Source organism: Mustela nivalis (assembly GCF_964662115.1).
Source record: "Mustela nivalis genome assembly, chromosome: 4".
Classification (NCBI taxonomy): domain Eukaryota; kingdom Metazoa; phylum Chordata; class Mammalia; order Carnivora; family Mustelidae; genus Mustela; species Mustela nivalis.
This window is the reverse complement of record NC_139023.1, coordinates 94,436,079-94,455,649: the sequence shown is the minus strand read 5'-3', so window position 1 is coordinate 94,455,649 and position 19,571 is coordinate 94,436,079. Positions and strand designations below refer to the sequence as shown.

Below are 19,571 nucleotides of genomic sequence, written 5' to 3'. Positions count from 1 at the left end.
AGCAACACAAATGAATTTTGTCTGATAGAGGTAGAACTGATGTCTGCTCTACAGAAAAGATGACTCCAAACACTATTGCTCCATGAATACTAACAAGTTTTGTACTTACTAACAAATTCATTTCAGTATTCGCGATTGCTTATTTATCTTCTTCAAATTCTCATTTAAATTAATATTGACATCTCAATAGTGTTCTCCTTAACGAATCTTTCTCCTTAATGAATTTAATAAAATAAATCTTTGACATGTTTATTTTATAGTTGAATGACAGTAGTATTTTTAATTTTTGAAATTATATGTTAACAAGAGTAACAATAATGCAGTAAAAAATCAAAGGGGCATTTTTGAATTCCGAATAAGAAGTGATTTGCTGTGATTAGTTCTTTGGTAGTCTCTCCTAAAATGTCCACTTCTGACATTTAAAGAGGAGATAACAGAAATTAGTAATCTTTGAATAGTTGGAATTATAATTGACCAGTCGAGATGCGGGTAATGTCTTTATTGTGATTGTTATATTATTATTTATTACATCATTGTTGTGATTTATATCAATATTGTTAATATTAATTATAAATCAATAATTAATAAAAATAAATATTATTATTGTTATATATGTGTGTGTATATATATACAGTTGTTCCTAAGATACTTACATTCCAAAGGATTTTTTTTCATTCTCTCAAAAAGCTATTACGAACAACTATGAGAAAACCAGTTTAATTGCCATTATAAATCCCATTTCTTCAATTTCATAGTATTTTTTTAAAGGAAGGTAACTTTTTTTTTTAAAGATTTTATTTATTTATTTGAGGGAGAGAGATAGTGAAAGAGAGGATGAGCGGAGGCAGGGGGCGGTGGTGTGCAAAAGGAGAGAGAAGCAGCTCCCTGCTGAGCAGGGAGCCAGACATGAGCCTCAATCCCAGGACCCTGGGATAATGACCTAAGTGAGGCATATGCTTAACCGACTGAGCCACCCAGGCAATTTTCCATTTTCACAAAAAAATCCTTGATGCGGTTTCCCTTTATGGATCTAACATTGATACAAATAGATGAAAGAACTATTGTTTAGAAGAAACTTATATACCTGCATTTTGCCCACTCTTTGATTCTTCTTACTCTCATCCTAATGAAAAGAAAAATAATTCTCCCAGTAATTTCCACATACCTTCTTTTCTGATTTGAACCCATAATCCTGATTGTTGGTAGAGGATACTGGTAGCTTCAAAATATCAATCTGTTTATAGGTTGCAGGCAGCGTCATCTAGGAAAGCAATGTCACACAAACTACTTCTCTTCCACACTTTAAATTTCTTTCCCATAAGAATCACTTTTCCCCCTTGGTATAAAAATAATGTGCCTGTTGTTATTGTGAAGAGTTTTAAGCCTAAAATGAAGGAGGTATAGGTAACTTCTGTGTTCCCTGGGTTGACTAAAAGGAAATAAATAAAATAGTGAGCCAGAACTTACTCCTTCACTCTTCTAGATGTCTTTTTCACAGATTTCTTTTCTGTCTCCTTTACACTTTCTTCAAACTGGAAACAATAGGACTATGCTCCAAAATTAAAGTGAAAACAAATCCTAATGTAATCACCATCTTTTAATGACTTGCAAATCATTATGCATAAATATAATAATGCAGACACACATGGAAGTTTCACATAGAGAAGACTCTTTTGCATTTCAAGTGGCATTTTTAGAAGCATTAAAAAAATGTACCTGAGAGAAAAGAATGTTCATATTCTAAAGATAATTTAAATATATTTTACAGTGGATCAGCATTCCAGATTTTGCACATGGGCTCCAACAAACATTTCAGAGTAAAAAGGAAATAAAGAAAGTTTACATTAGGGACACCTGGGTAGCTCAGTTGGTTAAGCATCTGCCTTTGGCTCAGGTCATGATCTCAGGGTCTTGGGATCAAGTCCCTCAATGGGCTCCTTGCTCAGCGGGGAGCCTGCTTCTCCCTCTGTTTGCGCTCTCTCTCTCTCTGACAAATAAATAAATAAAATCTTTTAAAAAAAGGTTGCATTATATACACACTGTACACAAACACACCCCCACACACATGCATGCACACTCAAACATGCCAGTTTATATGATTTATATATTAAATATGTCAAACTCTCCAACTTCTATTTTAATTTACATAAATTTTTGCATTTCTCCTTGACCTTAATAATAGCAATAATAATCCATTTATAATATTTTGTATTTTGTATAAATAATATAATTTTACTTTCACATACATTATTCCAATTGAGTCCAGTGAGTAGTCCAGAAGGAGAAAAATGTAGTATTAAAATTATTTTAGTGATTTGAATTATAGCTGATTTGTTTTCCTATACAGTTGATTCTAGGTTCTTACTGTTTTTTCCTAAACATAGTTATAATTTTTTTAATTATACAAATTTTAAGAATATTATAATAACAGTTAAAAGTCATTTATGCAATTTAAAATGCAACATAATTAAATTTTCATTTATTAGAAGTGAGGCATCAGCAAAATGAGTGGTGTTTAACATTTGATGACTATGAACTAAAGAAATTGATGAATATCGCTTCTCACCCATTCCATGAACTACATGGAAAACATTTGACTTTCTTTTTCTCAATAAGGTATTTTGACATGTTGATGTATATTCAAAAATTTCAAATTGTGATATGTAGGTATTTTAACTGTGATTTATAAGTAAAAAATGGCTTTTTTCTTTATCCAGTAGAGAATAAACTGCCTTGACAATTAAATTAGGAAATTATACAAACTGCATTTTTAATTAATTTTGCTTTTTGCTTTTGATCATTTAGCTTGAGATACTTTGTGCTTTCTTTAGATAAGTGTAATAGGGCAAAAACATATTACCAAACATATCTGAATACAGAGTATTTTCTTTAACTAAAACATTTGGAAAGTAAGCCTTTAAACTTTGTTATCTAATGAAACTATTTTAAAATATAGTATTTTATTATATTATGAAGTGATGGAATTTAGGACACACTACTCTAAATTATGACACCTTGACATACTGAATGTCCTAAGCTGAAGGAGTCTGAGAAAACAGCAGCAGTAGGAAGGTCATTCTAACTAACACCCCTTCTCAAAAAGCAGGAGAGAAACCTCCCATGCGGAAGGCTCTCTCCCTGTACTAGAAGGAAAAAGGCATCCTAATCACTAGGAATTTAGGGCCAAGAAGGCTGTATAAATAAACCTTGTTATTTCTTTACCATTCTTCCCAAATGTATTCTGTCTTTCTTTAAAAGGTATTTAAAGCTTCCTGGTCTGGTTACTTCTTTGGGTCTTCATTCTCTTGTGGAGCTTCCACGTCTATGTAAAAATTCAATACAATTTGCATGCTTTTCTCCTGTCCCCGCTGGAGACCCAAAGAGGCTGGAGAAGAAAGTTTCTAACAAAAGTAATATGCTTGTGAGTTATTTATGGCTTCATTCTACTGTCTTATCTACGAGCCCAGGTAAGGGGTTACTTCTCACAATTTATATTCTTTCGTAAGTACAGATCAGTAAACCAAATAGTTTACAATTACCAAGAAATTTAAACCATGAAAAACTTTAAAATTATTACTCTTTTCTTCAGAAACTTCCTTACAGTTAACAAAGATTTGAACATTCCCTGGAACCTTACAGCCATACGAAAGGTCATATTTTATAATAGCTAAGCATTTTTATTTATTTTAAAAACAAACTCTTATACTTTATGATTTCCTGATAATATCTGCAAACATGCCGAATTCTAGAATTTTTTTTCCAAGCATATTGTTAATGTTATCCTTATAGCTTTGATTTTTATTGCACTTCATGGATTTTTTTCTATGTCTAGACAATCATATTTTAGAACCACATTCTAAAGCACATACAAAGAAATAAAGCACATATTGGCAAACATAACAATTCTATACTACAGAAGCACAAAGAGAAGGGTGCAGTCCTGTGCCACGAACGGACTGGATATAGCTATTCCACATCCTCTTCTATGCTTCTTAGATGGTATTTGGCTTTGCTCTTAGAATTTACTTTCTGGGTTTTGGGTTTTTTAAAAGATTTTATTTTTAAGCACTCACTACCCCCAGCACAGAGCTTGAACTTGCAGCCCCAAGATCAAGAGTTACATGCTGTTCTACCGACTACGTCTGCCAGGCAGCCTTGCTCTTAGAATTTTTTCTATCTCTTTATCTCAACAGATGTTCAAAGAGTTTCTTAAAACCCACCTTTAAAGGTAACCCATGGAATGGGAGAAGATAATTGCCAATGACACTACAGAAAAAGGGCTGATATCCAAGATCTATAAAGAACTCCTCAAACTCAACACACATAAAACAGATAATCATGTCAAAAAATGGGCAGAAGACGACACTTCTCCAAAGAAGACATACAAATGGCTAACATCATTAGCCATCAGGGAGACTCAAATCAAAACCACATTGAGATACCATCTTACACCAGTTAGAATGGCCAAAATTAACAAGACAGTAAAGAACAAGTGTTGGAGAGACTGTGGAGAAAGGGGAGCCCTCTTACACTATTGGTGGGAAGGCATTTGGTGCAGCCGCTTTGGAAAACAGGGTGGAGATTCCTTAAGAAATTAAAAATAGGGGCCCCTGGGTGGCTCAGTGGGTTGAGCCTCTGCCTTTGGCTCTGGTCATGATCCCAGGTTTTTGGGATGGAGCCCTGTGTTGGGCTCTCTGCTCAGCAGGGAGCCTGCTTCCTCTCTCTGCCTGCTTCTCTGCCTACTTGTGATCTCTATCTGTCAAATGAATAAATAAAATCTTTAAAAAAAATGCAATTTAAAAAAAAAAAGAAATTAAAAATAGAGCAACCTTATGACCCTGCAATTGCACTACTGGGTATTTACCCCAAAGATATAGACATAGTGGAAAAAAAGGCCATCTGTACCTCACTGTTCATAGCAGCAGTGGTCACAGTTGCCAAACTGTGGAAAGAACCAAGATACCCTTCAACAGACGAACGGATAAAGAAGATATGGTCCATATATACAATGGAATATTATACCTCCATCAGAAAGGATGAATACCCAACTTTTGTAACAACATGGATGGGACTGGAAGAGATTATGCTGAATGAAATAAGTCAGAGAGAGTCAATTATCATATGGTTTCACTTACTTATGGAGCATAAGGGATAACACAGAGGACATTGGGAGATGGAGAAGAGAAGTGAGATGGGGCAAATTGGAGGGGGAGACAAACCACGAGGTACTGTGGATTCTGAGAAACAAACAGGGTTTTGGAGGGGAGCGGGGTAGTGGGTTGAGTGAGCCTGATGCTGGGTATTACGGAGGGCACGTATTGTATGGAGAACTGAGTGTGGTGCATAAACAATGAATTTTGGAATACTGAAAAGAAATAAAAGAAAAGAAAATAGAAAAAAAAACACCTTTAAGATATGTGCTACCTCACCAATGACACTTTCTTTTGTTGGTTAGAATTGAAGGTACAGTGAATGCCAGAGACAGCCTTTTCCCTTTCTGTTTGACTTTCATCAGAGGAGGAAAAGGAAGCACATGAACAGGAGTTGAGGAAGCACACTCGAGAAGCCATTTCTGAATGCAGCTCAAGATCTGCACATACTGAACTAACACTGGTATTCCATGGTCCCCGCCTTCATTCTTCGGGTATTTACTGATGGTTCCCTCACTACCCAACTTAAAAATAGACAGGAATGATGTAATAGCCGAGCGTTATTGAGGATTTACCCTGTGCCAGTCCCTATGCTAAGGGTTTTACCTCCTTCCTGTTTTCTTCTCATAATTACCCCATGGAATAGGTATATTAGTGTCATTTTAAACATGGAGAAATGAAGGCATAAAGAAATGAAACGGTGGCCTCATCACTAATAATATGCTTTTGAAATCTGTACTCGGCTCCCTAAGTGTCGAATTAGCTCCTGACACCTCCCAGCGCCCCTGTACAGCAGGAGATCCTTGTTATTAATGTTCCCAGCCTCTCTTCCACTTGACAGTAGAGACTCTGGAGGGAAAAGAGAAGTGTGGAGATTTTCTTTCCTAGGTTTTCCCAACTTTTAACCCAGGAATGGAGTCAGACACTGTAAATGCAGGATTCTAGGCGTCCACAGAAATGCATGCTATACAGATGCAAGAAGCTTGGTTTCTCAGGAAATAAAAACAGCTTCTAATAAAATGTACTGAAAAGTAATTACATAGGGGTAGTAAATATTGGGCCATCTGATAGGAGAAACCTGCTTCTGAAAGAATAGCTTCTCCGTCTCCCTCCCCTTGAAGAGATTTCCGCTGCCTAGAGCTGCCCTGAAGGAAATCCATCACAGAGAAGAAAGGACATTTCTGTTCTACACCCTCCCCATTCTTTTGATGCTCTTCCCAAACCTGCTGCCCTGTGTACCCTCATGGCTGCTTTACTGCCAGCTGCTTAAGAGGAAGCTATTCCTAGCGCCACGGATGTAGGAGGCAGTAGCCAGATGAGCCCTGGACTGGGCAGTCAATTTGGTTTGGTAATAAGGAAACAGCTCAAGAGAAACAAAGGAATGGGACACTCAATCATTCTGCTGAGAAACCCTGTGCAACAGCTATGAGATAAATCTTGGAAGAGAGAAAGAGAAAGAGAGAGAAAAGAGGCAAGAATGGAAAGAAGGAATGACGGAGAGAAAGAGAATTGATTTTATTTTGAAAGACCTGCAAATTCTGAAGTTATATAAACTCTGCTTGGTTCTGTAATGTGAATATCAAAATGCTGCACATAAGCTCCTTAGGCTTATGTTAAAGTGACTGTGTTCTCTTTATTTTCATGGCCACCGAATATAACGGCTTACACGTTAAGAAGCTATGCTTTTCTGATTATACCATAACTGGGAGTAGGAATGGAAATTATTTTCTCTGGAGTCTGGTCTGAGACAGCATCTTATTTCTCAAAGAAATCAGCATACAGTTGAAGCACTGGCATTCAGCCTTGGCCATGATATGCTGTAATTCTGTTTATGGCACTGCCTTATCCAACTCTGCACGTTTGGGAGGAGGGATTGGAGAGTAAAAGAAAATAAATGAGGGTTTCTGGGTGTGAAGAAACAAATGTAAAGAGAGGGAAAGGAAATACAGATCCTAAAAGTTAAAGGTTTATAAGCAAGGCATTAACTACCCCGAACAGTAAAGTTCTAAAGAGCCATACTTGTTTCTTAGTCCTATGGCTTTTTCTAGAACGCTTCCAGTGGCGGAGAGTTCAATTTCTCATCAGACAGCTCATTTTGTTTCTGAAGAGTTTTCTAATAGAATGTTCTTATTTGGATTGATCCAGGTTCGACTCGTCTGGAATCTTAATAAATGCAGACTCTCTTCTACGTTACAGTTCTTCTAATTCGTGAAGACAGCTACCATGTTTCTGAGTCATCTCAGTGATTTCAGCCAGTCCATGCTCTCTGCACTTGCCAGATCTCCTTGGCACGAGGTTCAGTTTGTCAGTGTCCCTCTTAAAATCTGGCACTTTAAATTGAACATAATACTCCAGATGTGTTATGAACAGTGCAAAATTCAATGGGACTATTACTTTCCTTGATCTCAACTCTACACTTATTAGGACTCACATTAGCTTATTTGGCAGCTTGTCACAGTGTTGGCGCACGGTGAGCATGCAGGCAGCTGAAGCCCAAGATGATTTTTTTTCATGTGTACTTTCCTTAAGCCAGGTTTCCTGTGTTTTGTCGAAGAACAGTTTAATTTGTGGGTCTACAGAGAATTTTCCATTTCTGGATACTTTCTGTCATTCTTCCTGCCATTTAGGGACCCAGCAGATACTTAATTTTGTCGTCCAATACGTCAGTACTTCCTCCCAAATTAGTTTTGACAACATATGTCTTCATGAGAATCACATGTTAAAGATTTTGAGGGGACAACACTAACTCAGATCAAAGCCTTAGAAAGTGGAGACCTGGAGACCTGCCCTCAGGTTAACTTTGGTTTTTTATTACTCAATCCACTTTGAATGGCTCAAAGTTTTACTTGTCAATATAATTTTTTTTTAATTAAAAGGATCATCTTTTCAATAAGCTTTGTTGAAACTAAGATATAGTATATCTATAGTTTCCACTGATACTGACATGCATGCCAAAAGAAAAGTAAAAGTAAATGATTCGGGGGACATAATTTCTTCCTCAATGAATCTAAAATAGATTCTATTGATCACTGATTTCTTTACTAACTTGCTCAATTACAATCATTTCCTAGTCAAGTAGAATTTTTTTTTTTTTGGTCAGGGCACTATAACCAAGTAATCAGTCTTGTTTCTATAATCTAGACCTTTTTTGTCGCTGAGATCCTACATATCTTCAGTATTCTGATACCTTCTCTTTTCAGGAGTCGACTGTGGCTGTTTTTCAATTTTTTCATACATATGTAAATGTTTAAAATATGGAATGTAATTTCATCCACTGTGGATTCTCAAATCAGCTGACTTTTCTTACAGTCTGAACCCAGGTTAAAATGAGTCAGTACGAGGATAAACCACCAAATGAGGTAGTGCTGAAAGCAATCACTAGAGGGCAATAGAGAGCTGAGAAATAGGGACCTCAGTGCCTGACACTTGGTTAAAAGGACCAAGAGACCTACAGGTTGGAGATGGCCCACCCTCTGTAGGAAAGGTAAATCTTTTAGGCTATCCAAAAATTGCAGTTTAGATACGGCTCACATAAGAACTGGGTTAGAACTGGGACATGACCAGTTGGAGGACACAGCAATGACAACATTTTTAGGAAGTTTGATACCAGTGTCAAAAAATAGCTTTGACACCAGGAATCTTGGTGCCACAGTTGAAGTCTGTATTGAAAACTAAGATCAAAATAGTACAGATTCAGCAATGATACCTACAATTTATTGACCACTATATCATCTAGCAATAACCAACAACATCTCTCATTTTTGGAACAACCTTTGGAAAGTAACAGCATCCGAGCTTTAGACAAAGGATTCCGGGGATTAACCAAACTGAAGTATCAGACATGGGATCTAGAGTGAGGCCTGCTGAGCTCTGAAACTTGTGTTCTCTATGCTGAAAGACTGTACAGTCTCCTGATTAAGGAAATTGGAGCTCTGGGAAGACAGCATGGTAGAAGCTGTGACAATCAGCCATCTCTCTTAGAATCTTTGGGGAGCAGACAGACCTCTCATTTGTCTCATGCTACTATTTGCTGGTAATTGTACTTCATCAGTCCCTCAGTTTGAAGTTCATTCTGCTTTTTAAAAAGGATGTAAAACAAAACACATTCTCTTATTACATTCTATTTTCTTTAAAGTCTTGAGATGAACATAAACTTTCATAAAGACAACATATGGCTCTTTGGTTTAGTACAATGGAGTTAAGACAAATGTAATGCAATGAGCATCCTCAATAAAAATTTTAATTTCAAATAGGACCTGCACCTTTTGACCCCAAATACCAACTCTACATATGTGGTACCAGATCAACCTAGTGGAAATGCTAACTCGTTAATTAAAGGAGAAAATATTTTAAAGGATAAAAAAAGATTTTCAATTTAGTATCTATAAAAATCAAAAGAAATAATCAGTGGTAGGACAAGAAAAGAATTTTAGAAGTGCTGAATGTTAAATAACTTAGATGGAAGTAAAGATAAAGTGCTCTGGGGTAAAAAGGATAAAAAAAGTAGCAGGAGTAATGATAAAGTCATTTATATCAAAGGTGCATGACATAAGTTTAAATAAAATTGTTTCAAGAAATGTGAGATTCAAAAGGCAATATTTCTATGTATATTAGAATATATTCTAGAATGAGGTATAAAACTAAGTAGTGAGTGTGATCTTTATAGTTTTATTGTTTTGGGTTTCTAGTGGTTTTCTCAGACAAGAAGTAATTAAAATAATATATTATCACCAAGATCTATTTTAGGTTTTCTGAAGGGATGGATATCCTCTGGTTTCTTGGTGTCACTGACATCTCATTATATATGTGAAAATACCCATTACATATGTGAATGTATAGAAATCTATTAGCCATGGCCCATCTCCTCTTTGCCTCCCTCCTTCCCGGTATATGTAAAATATTCTTTGCAATAACACAGAATTTTCACTGAAAGTAATAAATAATGTTTCCATAATAGCTTTCTCTGATCTTAAAATATATAATCTGTAAGGAGTGTGAAATAGAACAAAATTTTAGGGCTATGTGCTTGTTTATGTTTTCACTCTATACGAAAATACAGCTTTTAAATACTTGTAAAAGAAAATAAATGAAATGTTTATTTCAAATTCTGCCTCAGACAAAATACCTAAGAAGCACTGCTTCCAAAAATTAAATATCTTCCCTTATTTCATTTAAAGTTAAACAGAGATTGTACTTTAGAAGTCCACATCTATCTCCTTTAACTCTCACTGCACAAACTGTCCCCAGGACAAAGATTTCCAAAGTCATTGTAGGCATTTTTTGATGTATGGTTATTGCCAATAGGTGGGAATTTATCTCATAGCAGTGAGACAGATGAAGCCAGATCACACTGGGCAGCGATCCACCAAAGGCCCACTTGCTGAAAATAGAGCCATGCCTTTTACATTTGCACTGTTTCCGAAAAGGTCTATGGATCTTCAACCCCCAAGCCCCAGGAGCCAGATATCTGGAACCTCTTAGAAAGGATTTTCAATTTGTTCTAATGCAGTAATGCTTCCCCTTTGCTATTCTCTGTGCATTTATCTGTTTTGTGTTATTTTGGTCCCATTCTTTACCCCTACAAACAGAGCTGTGTTCTTTTTTATTCCTCCTCTCAATTTCTTGACTGTTTTCTTTAGCATATGTGAACACACAGCATCTGCTTCTGAGTCTATGCCAGATGGATGAAATTAATTATTGGAGAAATCTGAGGAAAGGGAGATCAAGGTACTCTTAACACAGGAAGGAGATAATGGAAGGATAGAAGTGAAAACCAGAGACACTCATTGTCAGGAACACACTAAATCACCTCTCAAAGTTTTGGCAGATGTGTGCAGTGACACAGCATACATCTAGCTTGAGCAATTGGAAGATATACTATATTTCCCTCCCCCTCGCCCAAATTCTCATCAATGTCCATCAAACTAAGTGGGCAGACTGGTAATTCTCTACACATTAACTCAACCAATTAACAACTTCTTTTAGGTCCTAAATCTGCATGGACTCATGGTAATCTAAACAATTACATAATTAAACAGAAAACTCAGGAAAAAAAAAATCAACAGAATTACTTGGAAGCCCAGGTTCTGTGCCACCGTGCAGGAGTTGCGTCATAGTTTTTATTATAACAGAGAGTACAAGGATGCAGTCCATTTGGTGTTTTCAAACACCAAATTCATATGGGTACAACTTGATAAATACCAAGAAAATAATAATGACTAATATCTGTATAATGCTTTCTGTTCTGTATGTTGCTTTGGCACTAGAATCCTCATTGACAGGTAAGGCAACTAAGGCTTAAGAAGCTAAGATGAGGCCCATTATGATCACATAGCAAAAGACAATGGTTTAAGCCATAACTTTTGATTCCAAAATGAGGTTTGGTTTTTTTGTTTTTTTGTTTGTTTTTTAAATTCTAAATCCAGCCTAAATTCTGCTGTGGTGTGCTGCCTGTCTCTAAAACATTTTATCAAATTCTTCATTGTAAGAACAATAATGTTGTGATTAAACTTTTTAATGTTACTTTTGGAAAAAGTTGTCTTTTAGTATATTTTAATGGTAGGGGTTATGGACTAATAAAATTTGTGAAGATAATATTTCTGAGCCATTTGTACTATGGAAACAGAATTTTTAAGCTGAAAATTGGGAAATACTACTGAAAGTGTTTTAATATTTTAATTTGGATCCACTTGTAACCAAATATATATATTTTTCTATGTATTGAAATTTGCAGTTTGGGTAGATTGCAGCCATAGAGAAGCCCTAGAACCTCACTGAGGGGTCCTCATTGTTACTGACATGTGCTCTGCACAAATGGGCCAACAATTAGGAGAATGTAATACCTCCGAAGAAAGAGCACCAATTTAAAACAAAGTGTGCTAAGAACAGAAATTTTCAAGTCACACTAAATTTGATCACCTTTGATAAAGTTCCTGTCCCTTTTATCAGTGTTTCTAGACTAAAGATGAAGGATATATTCCCTCAGAAGAGGGAAGAATAGATAGCCATGTCTTTAATTATAAAATGTTAATTGCTATAGAGTTTGATGTTAAGCATGTTTGAGCTCACACTTAAAAAACAAAACAAAACAAAACAAAACAAAAAAAAACAGAACCCTGAAATGTTTCTATAGTATAAACATTCCAGGAAAGTTGAAGACAATTATCTCAAATTTTAAGCAAATATATTCACTCTAGTTTGGGGCCAAATGTAAAAATATTTAATTGAAATAAGGAATAGTTTTATAAAGTTCTGAGCAGCTAAAATAAGAATGCTATTCTTTAAACATTTGCAAATGAAAATTCAGTTATTTTAAGAGAAACAAAGAATGCAATTAACAATTCTGTTTCTTTATAGATTTTGATCTTGTCCAGAGGCCAAAATAAATGTGCTCTTCAGTCATCATCAAACCCCTGGTGGTTTCCCTCCGTGAAAGGTCCAAAAATGACCTAGATAGCTGCCTTTTTCCGACACTGCCAAATTCTTCCACTAGGGCACTGGCATCAGGGACAAAGCCCCACACTCACTAGCTGGCCAATGTTAAGGTGAATAAGCCACGGAGGCTCCTGCAGCCTGTGATGACCCGCGGTGGTGCTCCCTGCTTCTGAACACTTGGGCTGGGCTCCAGCCAGGAGTGGGGAAGCCTGCCTTGGAAGCATGGGGAGTCACACTGCATTTGTGCAGGTGTGTGAGTTCACATTTTACAGTAGAGTTTGACGGTCAAAATTTACTTCTGTGGACTTGCTCCTCTCGAACTAGCTCAAAATCCCAAGTGGCTCTAAGTAAGGAAAACAAATTCCATTCTATCCTGGGAGATACACCATTCTTTATTCTGGGAGGCTATAGCCCTCTGTGTCACAGCCTGACTGAAGTACTGAGAGCTACAAAAAATAATTCTGAAATATAAATTAAATCATGCCATACTTCTGTGCAAAACCTTTCAGCAGCATCTCCTCACCCTTAGGTTAAGTTTCAAAATCTTTACCACAGGCTGCAAGGCAGAATCTGTCTCTGTTCTCATTTCTGTCCGTGCTCTGTTCATTCCTTGCACACTTCTCAAACATGCCAAGGCAGCTTCAATCCCAACACCTTTGCCACTGCTGCTTCCTTAGCCAGCCCACTTGGACATTTTTTTTTTTTTTTTGCTTTTTTTGCTTTTGCTTCATTTCATTAAGGCTGCAAATGTTTCCTCCTCACAGATACTTTTCTTTGGTGCCTTATAGAAATAGGGCAATTCCTTTTATTCTCTTTTTCCTTAAGTTGCCTTATTTTTCTTCATAGTATCTGACACTTCTTGGCATTGTATCATCATTTTAGTAATGTATTAGGTACGAAAGTACCATTTTCATCGGTTAAGATAGGCCCAAATATTCAGGAACTTAATCTAGTAGATATACATATAACCTGTTTATTTTCACTGGTATATTTTTCCTCTACCTGAAAAAATTTCATGTAAATCCACTTCTACTAGAAGAATGCAATGCTGGTTGGATTCGTGTGTTCTATTTTGTCTTTTCTATTCTACCCTGTTTAAGTTGAGAGATTATCTAGTGTCACAAAATTTTTGTGTGCGTATCACATATAAACTATAATATAAATATACCTTTATACACCATTTTATAATTTATGAAAACTAAAGTACTTAGTAAACATTTACTTCACATCAGGCTCTCATTGCATGTGTGATCCAGTCATGATGACACAGAAAACACTCTGCGAAAACAAAAGGTCAAGGAAATGAAGGCCAAGGAATGAATTAAGGCATTTATAAGTTCTGAAAATGATAGCTTAAAATTTTGTTTATTTATTTGACAGGGAGAGAGAGAGAGAGCACAAGCAGACGGAACAGCAGGCAGAGGGAGAGGGAGAAGCAGGCTCCCTGCAAAGTAAGAAGCCCGACATGGGGCTCAATACCAGGACCCTGGGATCATGTTGTGAGCTGAAGGCAGAGACTTAACCAACTAAGCCACTGAGGCACCCTGAAAATAATAGCTTGCAAGTATTCTAATTCCATTGAATATGAAGAAGGATAGAAGAAGCTTAACTGGAATTCACAACTGGTTACAAAGGAAAACTTATATGCCTGTGTGGTTGAAAATAACCATGAGTTTTTTAAAGAAGGCTTTAGAATTTTCTTCTGTAGAATTTTTTTTTTTTTTAATGAGAATTTTCCCTTGTGGGGATTGTTCAGCTATCACGTAACTCTAGCCTATCATAAGCAAATGGACTATATCCAAAACTACTAAAGAAGGAAATAAAACTTACTATCTAATTATTCGAGGTAATAACATATCTTACTTATAAGACAGAAGATAATCCAACCTCTGCTTATTATATCCTATTTTAATTGGAAAATTAATATATTAGGGGAATACAGCAAATAATTTATGTTATTTAATTTCTATTTAAATAATAATTTATAATAAGTAAGATTAATGGGTTTCATTCAGGAAGGACAAAACAATTTTATAACTTTAAAAGATTTTTTTTGAAATTTATGGTAGAGGTATAGGATAACTTTTCTCAACAGGATATATGAATGATCAAACCTGAATAGATATAAAATGTCTAAAAAAAATACAGCACATATTTATACCTCTTTGACAACTGTACCCAAATGGTAGCTGGTTGATTTGCAGTTGGATCATTTCTTTTTCCCTTTCTCTTCCCTTTGTCTTTATATCTCCAGTTGACTTGACATAAGCTACACTTTCACTAGCTGTAACCAAAATGCAAATGAGAACCAAGTATTCATTGAACTCCATCTCTTTACCAAGACTGGATAATTCGTAGATGGAAAAACTTAACAAAAAAACTTGTATGGAAATATAATAATTTTTCAAACCAGAACTGGAGAAGTTAAATATTCATTCAAGCAATATGCCCAAGCTGAAAAATAATTATAATATAGTATTTAATTTCTTTGTCTAAAAATAAGAGGATAGCATTGAGGATACAGCTTGTACTGATTTTGAAAAAAAGTGAAGCAAAGCCTTCTTTATGAAAACATATATTTAGAATAAAAAATTAGGATCCAAATTATTCATAATAATTAAGGCACCTCCTCTTCTTACAGGGTGTGGTTAATACATTATTCCCTTAGAACATAAAGAAATACTTATTAGTCATTTGACAGAAAAAATAAAGAGAAAAGGATCTAGGACATTAAAAAATACTAAGAAATACTATAAATATGCTAGAATCAGTGGGAACACACATTCACTTAATAAATATTTATTAACTGTTTGCTATAGATGCCGTGTAATCCTACAAGGTGAATTTAAATATCTGAGACAAGGCCTATGCCTTTGAAGAGCTCAGCGTACAACGGAGAATATGGCAATGAGTGCTACAATCCTGGCAAGTAGAAATAAAATCTATGAATTAAAAAAAGGGAAACTCATCTATAGGAATAACTGAAGGAAGTAAAATTTGATTTGAGTTCTGAAGGATAAATCACATACAAACTGAGAAAAGAGTAAAGAACACCTCAATAGGAACAGCCTGTGGAAAGACAAAGAGGCATGTAAAAGAGGGAAGTTCACAAAATGAAAAGTTCACATGATCAGTCTATCTGGTCATTTACAAAGACAATTCCAGGGGCTTATGGGAGGGAAAATGGTGCGAAGAAGAGACTGGTGGCAGTGGACCATTTCATAGGCGATTGTAGTTGTATGGGCAAGATGACCCTACATAATGATATATGTTATCATAAATTAGAGATTCATTTTACTTTAGAACAATTACTGATTTTAGTAATTGTGGGCAGCTCATAAATATGAAATGTTTTGAGGTAAGGCTAGGTTTGGGGAGGAGGGTCTTGAGGAAGATTCATTACATAATAAGTTAATAGCAATGAAGTCTTCAGTGTGACGTCTGATGCCTTGGGATGGTGACAGTTCTTTTATATTCAGTTCTCCAAAAGGTATTACCACCATTTCATTTACTTTATATTTTTTGTTTTGTTTTATTTTTTTAAAATTTTATTTTTTTATTTGAGAGAGAGAAAATGAGCAGGGGAAAGTGACATAGGAGAGGGAGCAGACTCCCTGCTGAGTAGGGAACTGATACAGTCTGGATCCCAGTATCCTTGGTGTCCCCATTCCAATATCCTTGGATCCAGCACCTCATGGAGCCCGGCATCCCACATCATGCTTCTGTCCTGCAGGGAGCCTGCTTCTCCCTCTGCCTGCCACTCCCTCTGCTTGTGCTCTCTCTCTCTGATGGATAAACAAAATCTTAAAAAAATCTTAAGGAGTGCAGTCAAAGCGCCTGACTTTGGTTTGGGATCAAATCATGATCTCAGGATTGTGAGATGGAGCCCAGGATTGGGCTCTGCACTCTGTGTGGAGTCCACTTGAGACTTTTCTCTCCCTTTGCTCCTAGCAGCCCTCAAATAAATAAATAATCCTTTTTTTTTTTTAAGTTAATTTCAGACACCTCTCCGGAGAATGCAAATACAAAAACGAATCCTTCATAAGTAAAAAACTAATAAGCAATAAATTCTACTAGAGAATTTAAAATCTAAAATTAAGTGGATTCATCATTTATTTGAGAATAGTAATGGGTCTTTAAAGTTCTTCTGCAACAAATATAACTTTTAACTTCCTTGAGAAGGGAGATTTTAACTCAATCTCTCCAGGACAGAATGCTAAAAAAATAAAACACAACCACTCCAAACCTCTCTACCATTGAGCACAACACTATAATCACAAATCCACAACACATGTTTCATAGTTCATGGCCACCGATTTGTTTGTATATTGAACACAATGGTTTGCTTCTTTTGTGTTTCTTAAAAAAAACAGTAACTTACAAGAGAGACCTCAAATCACATACGTGAGAGAAAAAACTTAAAAGTCAGAATTTCATCTGCTAGGCTTATATCTTTTAATTTTATGAGGTAATGGAAGTCTTAAAACTTTTATGAATAAATAACAAATCAGTCAAGCACACAGACCTCCTAAGACATCCTTTCTGGATAACATCTTCTAACTTAGCATTCAGTGATTACCATTCTATGTTCCATGCTAAGGTGCTCAAGGAAAACAACTTCTTATTGAGTGAAATATACAAGGACAGCAAATCTTTTAAAATTTGCATGTTGTTTTGGGAACCTTTTTAAAAGGAACTGTAAGCCAGCATATGGAAAGTTATAAATGTGGCCCAAGTCTGCCTGGAATCTAATTAGAGATGCCTTCCAGCTGTTGCCACTGCCTGGAGCCTCTACTTCCTCTTACTCGCTCCTTCCAAAACACCATGGAAAAGAAACTGAACAACAGCACTCCTGATGCAACTTGGACTCAGTGAGGTGGCTCAGTGAAAAAAGAGATGACAGATCAGCCACCTTATTGAATGCCCCTGTACATAAAGCATTGCTCTATGAAAATCCAGTCTAATTAGGGAGAGAGCTATAGCACCAAAATTAGGGTTAAATTAAAAATTACATGCATAACCGGTAGTACAATATTATCAATGCTATGACTAAAGATAAAATGTGGTCTAAGGTTTCCCTATGTGTACAGAAATTAAGAAATCCATTAGTAATTTTTCCATTTGTACCATTTTCCCCAAACCAAACACCTGTGATAATTATAGATGGTCTGTAAACCATTTACTCTGACAAATATCAGGCCCCTATGTCACAGATTTTATATATTTTTGCTCTATGGATTTTAACCTGAATATCTCATTGGTAGCTGTAACATATATACAAATGCATGCATAACAGTGCTTAAGGTGAGGAGGGTTTGGAGTAAGGCAGACCGACATTGATCTGGATCTTCAAGGATAAGACTTAAATAGGCAAGAGAAGAGGGCAATTGTGATAAAAATGTACCACTTCCAATTTTTTAAAGATTTACTTTCCCCTAAATCCCATTTTATTTTCTGCTATATCTTCACCCACATCCTCAAGCACGTGTCTCACTATCTTGAAAATACCCTCTCTTTGAATCTGCTACTTTTTAAATCACCAGAGTATTTCTCTCTTGCCTTTGTTTCAAAGTCAAACTTCTCTCACAAATTACACCACTCTCTTATTCCTATTCTACCAGCCCTTTTAGTAACCTCTCCAAAATCAAAGCCATTCATGGTTTTAGTTTTTTTGGGGGGGCGTGTGATAAAAATGATGTTTTTCTTCTTAAAATAGCAACTTAAAAGCACTATAAATTTTTTAAAATAATAACAAGAACTGTCTAAAAAGAACATTTCTTTCCAGGCAAATGTTAAATTAAGTAATGTGCCTGAAATTGCTGTAGACATCTTTCTGAGTGGTTCACACAGAACATAAACCTTATAAGCCAACAGCTCACTGTGGGGGAAAATAATTTCTGTTCACCCTCAATCCAGTGTTCTGTTAACAGCTTTACTTCTAAATACACATAACATTTCCTTTAAAAAACCTTCTGTTTAATATTTCAAATGCACAGACTAGTTCTGATCTAGTGAATTGATTCCCTAATATTGAATCATTCTGGCCAAACATGAGTCAGAGTTATAAAGCTTTTTGAGACAGTTAGCTATTAAAATGTTAGGGACATATGTGAACCTGTGAACAATTTCACAGTCTCAAAGGAGACAGAATTTTTAGCTTTTATGAAAGACCAGAGTAAGAGGGAAGTAAGATTTTACTGTTTTCATGTCTTAGTTTTTCTGAATTTCAACATTTACTAGAGGAACCTCAGTTTGCTATATTTTTTTTTTATATAGGATTTACAGTGATCATGTGTAGCATTTATACAAAAATTTTACAGACATGTGCTATGTTTTAGTTTATATTTATTTACCATGATATTTTTAGACCACTTGGCAACTACAATGGGATGGCAATGTGTGGGATTAATTATTTCACAGAATGTGTTTATATGGTTGCATATTATCAAAAGGCATTTGGTTTCTGGAAGCAGAATGCAAATATAAAGACAAGCAGCACAGTTTAAAGTCAGAATATTTGCCCCCTTCCATTTTGATTAATGTCTACTTTGATTAATGGTATATGATCTACCAGCCACCCAAACAGACCTTTCCTGAAGTCTTATAGCTTCTCTTCTTTCATTTCAAGCTATGTTCTTTTGGGGATTCAGCAATATCCATTCTAATACGGATTATCTCTTGAAGTTTTGCTCTCTTTTCCATTCTTATTACTATGTCTTTCCAACTTCTCATTTCTCATTTTTGCAACTTCCCACTGATTTCATTACTACAGAATTACAGACATAATAATGAGGCAGTAGAGTCATAGTAGGCATTTCATAGACTATATAGAAGGAGGAAAAACTTTAAGTACTAGTTCTCAATAAAAGTTCTTCAACACGCTTACCTATAACTTAATAATTAAATAATAGCGTCCTGGTACTCTTTATTGGGCTACTAAAATGGCATTTGCAGACAAGAAAAAAAAAACACCTTGAAAGTCTGATA

At 35.7% G+C, this 19,571-nt stretch overlaps 1 protein-coding gene across 6 annotated transcripts in view; it reads right to left on the bottom strand.

The window, feature by feature from the left end:
- Positions 1-19,571, bottom strand: part of ARSJ (arylsulfatase family member J) — a gene marked incomplete at its 5' end in the record, with an annotated part of 87,972 nt that overhangs the window by 48,450 nt on the left and 19,951 nt on the right. Inside the window, one exon of one of the 6 annotated variants that reach the window (XM_082727756.1) lies at positions 1,166-1,783. The exons of the other annotated variants lie outside the window; for them this stretch is intronic. Of the gene's footprint in view, positions 1-1,165; positions 1,784-19,571 lie in introns of those variants that run through there. 6 annotated transcript variants of the gene reach the window in all.